General features: G+C 37.0%; 1 long non-coding RNA gene across 1 annotated transcript; it reads right to left on the bottom strand.

The window, feature by feature from the left end:
* Window positions 1–254: 254 nt before the first annotated feature.
* LOC131469797 (uncharacterized) lies at window positions 255–1,199 on the bottom strand. The gene is made up of 4 exons (XR_009241838.1): window positions 1,034–1,199; window positions 780–952; window positions 505–651; window positions 255–388 (listed from the first exon to the last, which is right to left on the bottom strand). It is a non-coding gene; the product is annotated as an uncharacterized LOC131469797 (long non-coding RNA).
* Window positions 1,200–6,586: the final 5,387 nt, after the last annotated feature.

Below are 6,586 nucleotides of genomic sequence, written 5' to 3'. Positions count from 1 at the left end.
TGGTGACAGACAGATGTTTAGTAGACGAGATCTGCTGAGTGCGTCATTAAGGAGATCTGACCTATTTCCAGGAAGATATATGAAACATTGGTATCTGAATCAAACCCAGCCAGTTGGACATCAGTAGGTCTTTTGATGAAAGTAAAACAAATGCACTGAAACCCTTGATTCTGCACAGGAAGTTGTATAACTTTCAAATCCATGTAATGAATACAAGTGATGAATGATATATGGTTTTTATTTGTATGCATAGCAGACAATTAACTATTTACATGTTTCTAAAAGTTGTCAGGGTTTACAGGCGCCTAACGACAAAGTCCTCACTCTCTAAGGCTTTCCAGTTTGAGCCTTGCTTCCTTGGACCTGTGGCTCTGAAGCTGAGTTATCTCTGATGACACAAAACGATATAACAAAATAATGAAGTCATTAATGACACTCACATACATTATGGGATATAAACTGTTGTGAAAACTGGATTAACAGTTTCCTAAATGATCAGTTTACCTGGAGTCAAACTCAGTTCCACATGTGTCCATGTCTTAGATAGATAGATAGATAGATAGATAGATAGATAGATAGATACTTTATTGATCCCGAAGGAAATTGAAGACATTCAGTCTTTGTCTTTGTCCAGGGAGATGGAGAGTACAGCTGCAGGGACATACATCAATGATTAAGATTTCAGCTTGTGTTGGACAGTGAGCGTGTGTTAAAAGGAGACATATGCAGTCATATAAAACATGTAGTCTACAAATCAGTGTCAGTGTCTGATATCTCACCTCTGTATGATTAAAGCCACAGGATCTGCAGACTTCTTATCTGTCTGTGGACTTTCAACCACTCCAGACAACAAGTGCATCACCTGGTCCACATGGTCATCATCTTCAAAAAGACTGAAGACCCTGTCCTCCTTCTTGGCCCAGGGAGACACAATGTTGCCTCTGATGATTTTCTATAAATATATTATAGGTGTTTAGCTTGGGTATTCATATATAAATACACAAACACCACACAAAATGCCATTGTCACTCACCTTAAGGTATTGCAGCACACCTTCATCCTGAGTAATGACATGAATTAACAGACAACTGGAGTCACATGGTTGCTGTTTGGCTTGTTGGGCCTTTCCTAAAATGAAATGATACACAACATAAATATGTAACAGTGAATACATGTGATGAAGAACTGAGAATAAGACATTTTCTTTCCTTGATCATTTGCACTTCCTCTCTTTGAAGACGTGTCCTCTTGTCTGGCCACAGTAACATCACTGCTCTAAATGCTCACACACATAAGCCTGACTGAGAGAGTCAGGCTTATGTGTGTGGTTGATGAGGAGTGAAAGAAATGTCTTTGCTGTAGGGATGGTCCTCAGTGTCCTCTGGCACCTGTAGACCATCATCACAATCACAATTGTTACATAATGTCTCAAATGCAAATGTCAACAACTTCCAAAAGAGATCCATGTTGAATTCAGAATGACACAGTACCATAGGAAACATACATGTTTCTTTCTGATGGTCTGCTGTGGACGCCACAGTCACCGTGGACGCTGGAGTCACCGTGGACGCTGGAGTCACCGTGGACGCAGGAGTCACCGTGGACGCCGGAGTCACCGTGGACGCCACAGTTGCAGTAATATTTGTGGTTGCTGTCTTGCAGCAGAGTTTAAACTGACGGACACAACATTTTTCACAAAGCCACAGTGATAATGGCTTTGCACACAGTCAAGGAGGCATTTGTAGACACTGTATCCTAAAAGACAGACAGGAAAAGTGATTCATAAGTTTCAAGAAACACAAAACAATCATTTTTTAAAAACCCTGTCTGAGAGGCCAATTGTTCCATTTCTTCTTAATGAAGAGGTTCAAAGAACAATCACTATTATCAGGGACATCTATAAAAATGCAGGAATCCTGAAACTTTTTCTCAAAATCTAAATTCTCAACAAGAGTGAAAATAAAACACACATGGACTAAAGATTCTACACACATGAAGTACAGTACACATAGATGACATGGCTCCAGCATTAGTTAAGTTTACTTAGTGTCCGAGTGTCTGATGTTCAAAGGGATGAGGGTCTGATGGTCACAGTTATCAATGGTCAGGACAAACACACATAACATCATAGTTCATAACATGTAAGGCTCATGGGGAAATGAAGGCCTTTCAGCATTGAAATGAGAAAGTATTTGATAATATAGACGGACTTACCACCGTACTCTACACTTGACCGTCGCTGTCCCTGCAGATGAGACACAAGCTCCCCTTTGTTTGGCACAATCACATCTCCTCAGCTCAGGGTCTGCTCCTTCACTGAACGTAGTGTTGCTCTATAAGAGAAAATGTCAAATAAAATGTATTTTGTATTTTTAACATGGGAACTTTTTTAATCCAGAATCAAGTAGTAATGACCTGGACTGCATTTGCCTGTAAGACTTTCCCTGTCCTAAAATATATGCAGGCTAACTGAAATAAATCAAATCAAATGACACTGTTGACTGTGATTCAACAGAATTTTTAATCTCTAAACATGAAAAATATTATTCATCATCAAATCTTTTATCTTAACAATTGTACAACTGAGGTCACATGTTTTCAAATGAGCAAAGCTGTGTGCAACTTCTCAGAGTCATTTAAAGATTAAAAAACAGATAAATACTAATATATAGAGAGCATATAGTTTATCTTATATGTTTCTTGGTTGAAAATGAGACAATGTTATATTGTCAATGTTATAACCTGTACATATAAATAAAAGAAGAAAAAGGATTGCTGTTACAATCGCTATCGTTACAGCAGACATTACTGGTTAATAAACCACACTTAATTGATTTAATGTACACAAATAATGATTATTCATCCAGTGTTCAATATCAAAATGTGTTTTTATCCATTCTTACCTTTTCCTCCGTCATTTTGGACCGTTTTTCCCGTGTTTTCACGACTCTCTCTCTTCATACTTTGTTAACGTCATCACGTTTCAGACGCTGTTTCTTCCGTAATCCAATCAGAGTGTCGTGTAATGTGAGGGGGTGTGTCGTAGAGTGTGAGGGGTGTGTCGTTGAGTGGGGGGGGGGGGGGTCGTAAAGTGGTCTGCTACATCCAGTTCTCAGGGGTGGAAAGTAACGAGTTACATTTACTCTCGTTACTGTAATTGAGTAGTTTTTTTGTAATTTTTAAAATCAGTAATTTTACTTTTACTTAAGTACATATTGTTGGAAGTAATTTACTTTGCTACATTTGAAATAGCTTCCGTTACAAAGTAACTGTCTGCGTGCCAGTAAGTGTCTGTCTGACTGGCTCTGGACAACTGCAGCGTCAGAAGGTCAGAGACGTCGAGACGTTGGTGCCACAGAGGAGCGAGCTAAAAGATGATGGAGAAGGGTCGCATTTGGAACATGGAGACACGCACGGAGAAGGTGAGGCCAATCCCTGGCCATACTTAAAGGACTTCTTTGAGTTCAAGTCCGGGAATAACAACAATTTCATCATGCGATGTAAAAACTCTGCTTCCAACCTGCACAAGCATGTACAGGTAAGATCACCTCACATGAAGCTAAATAACGCTACATGCAATTAATCATGGATCCGTGAAAAGACACAGAGCCCACGACTTTCACTTCCACTGAGATTTGTTAACATTTATTTTCATATGTGGGATAATCTTGTTCTGCTTTGATGTCTTGATGAGCTAAAGACAGTTTCCTGTTGATTTTCTGTTCTAATACAGTGAGATGTGAATGAAAGCTCAGGCATGAATCAAGTCATGATTATTTTGTCAAATGTGGATTCATTTGTGCAGTTCTTGATACATGTGTATCTCTGTACACCTGAATATGCGACAGGTGCGTAATGGGGGCGGGACTAGATAAGCTTTTGCTTCTCCCGCTTTCCCTTTCGGTTATGTGTATTGTGTGAACTACACTAAGATGATGTGTGATGATGAGTGAACTAACTGACATGACCGAAATAAACATATAAATAAATAAATACTTGCTTACTTGAGTATTGAGAAACAGCTACATACTTGTGTACTCCCAGCGTACTTCTCAAGTATATACTTCCCAAGTAAGCAAGTACATACTTGCTTACTTGAGTATTGAGAAACGGCCGGAGTCATATCCTCCGTCGACCGCGCCCTCCGTAGAGTGTTTTTTGAACAGCACATGACTTCCGTCTCCTATGTAGTTGTTTCAACTACATATATTCCTTATATATTCTATCCAAATGCTGGGTCAAATATACCAGATTTATTCTCACACATTACACTACAATCTATAAGAAAATAAATTGCAATACCGATATCTATAAAATTGTTAAACTACAAACCTATAACAAAATACACGCTAGATTTGGTCATGCAAAGCATATATTATGCAATACACACTTAAACAATACTGGAATCTTGGAAAAAATTAATTTTTATCCAAAATATAAATGTTTTCTAATTCAGGTCACAGCATGGAACAGTTAAAATCAGTATCAGTGAACACCTAAACATGCTACTTGTTTGGAGGAACTTGACCAGTTTGGACCCCCGGAAAACTGAAGAATAGGGGACAAGCTCTTTGATCAGCTCTTTGATGGTGGACTCATCTAAAAGAAGAAAACTTTCCTCATCAATCCCCTCCTCTGAAAGACAAAAATCTTTGTTTTTACAACAGAGGAGCAGAAAACAAAAATGTTACATGGAAGCTACATGCATATTCCATCATTTATTATTAAAAAATAGAATGAAGCAGTGAAAGCCTACAAAGGCATGTGCCCTATTCATTTAGTTGAGTCACTTTGACACTTTACATGGAAGCTATTGAAAAAAAAAGCAAATTATATTTCATAAGAATTTATACAAAGAGGAATGCAGTCATCTCCATGACTATCCAAATTATCAAATATCAATGCAGACGACGATATGCTGCGGATGGGGAAAAAAATGTCTTACCTTGAAATCTTTCTATAAGGTCTGTCAGTTGCCACTTTGTCAAAGTACTGATGACAAATCTGTCCATTGATCTGAAACAAACACAAAAATAAAATCACTATTAACTATTCAGATATCACCATGCCAAAAGCAACGCAGACAAGCAGCAGAATGTAATCCAATGCTAAGACAACAAGGTTGTTTGTGGGTAAACAGTGAACCAATCCTCCCTCTCTCCCTATGTATGTGTGTGTGTGTATATAGATATACGTGTGTGTGTGTGACATGTGTGTAAAAACCTTTTATTTTCTGCTTCACGACGACGACGATCCTGAGTCAGGTTCTGATTCCCATGAGCGCTTGGTGCTTGGTGTGTGGACCTTCTATCGACGTGATGACGTTCGAAGCACAAACAACCCAGGTGCTGGGTTAACCGATGTATGTTGGGTCATGAGTTGCACAAACATAACTCATATCCTATATAAATAACCCATAATGAGTAAAACATTCCGTAACTAAGCAGTTGGGTTGTTAAAATAACCCAGCATTTTTTAGGGAGCATGTTTCTTAATGTTTCATTGATTTTCAAAAAGATTTAATAAATAAACATTAATTCATGTAACTATTTTTAACAATCAAATTATTGCCATTAACCATTGTCCCCCAACAACAGGAAACTGATCCTCCAAAGAAAAAGGTAAAAGGTCTCGTCAAAACACACCCCGAAAAAAATATCTTATAAAAATATCTCGTAAAAAAGACCACAAAAAAAAATTGTAAAAACAGATTGTATTGTTTATTGTTTATTTATCTATACTGTCTTTGCTGCTGGGACACTGTAAATTCCCCCACTGCGGGACTAATATCTTATCTTTATCTTATTTTAAAATGCAGTCTCCATCATTTACATATCTTTGTTTAACTGTGTTTTTTTAATTCATTCATTCATTTATTTATTTATGAATTAATTAATACTATTTATTTATTTATTTATTTATTTATTTAGAGTTTAACCCAATCATTTATTAAAACGTTTGTTTTAAATTTTTGTTTTTAGTTGTTGTTTTTTATAAATGAAAGGATAGAACAAAGGACAGACTTCCTCACACTTCAAACGCAGGCAAATCCAAAAGCAAAAGAAGTCCATTTTTTTCAAAATTTTGAATGGTGTGTATCTGTCCAGTGAAATGTTGCGGCAGAGATTTGGTTTGAAAGCAAATAAATGTGTATTTTGTGATGATATTGAAACCTCGGCTCATTTATTTTTTCAATGTATGTCCTCTGAAGCACTTTGGACTGATATTCATGACTGGCTGCACACAAAGATCCGACTCGAGCCCTTCTCTAAAGAGGACATTATTTATGGTGTTGCTATGGTTAATAATGAATGGGACTTTCTGGTCAACAATATTCTAATCCTTGGGAAATTTTACATACACAAATGTAAATATATGAATGTGAAACCTAGATTTATTGTGTTTCATGACGAGTTTCTTTCCTTCACCAAAGCCCTTAATATAATGAAAAATAAGAATGCAATGAAACTTTTCAGTTTATTTGAAAAATATGATCTAAAACAAAAGCCCTTGCTAATTTTCCTTTTTTCCTTTTATTTTATTTTGTTTTTCCTTATTTTCTCATGCAAGTTTATCTTCTGCATTC

Source organism: Solea solea, chromosome 12 (assembly GCF_958295425.1).
Source record: "Solea solea chromosome 12, fSolSol10.1, whole genome shotgun sequence".
Lineage (NCBI taxonomy): Eukaryota > Metazoa > Chordata > Actinopteri > Pleuronectiformes > Soleidae > Solea > Solea solea.
Note: the sequence above shows the minus strand (reverse complement) of the source record. Positions and strands in the feature narration are given on the sequence as shown.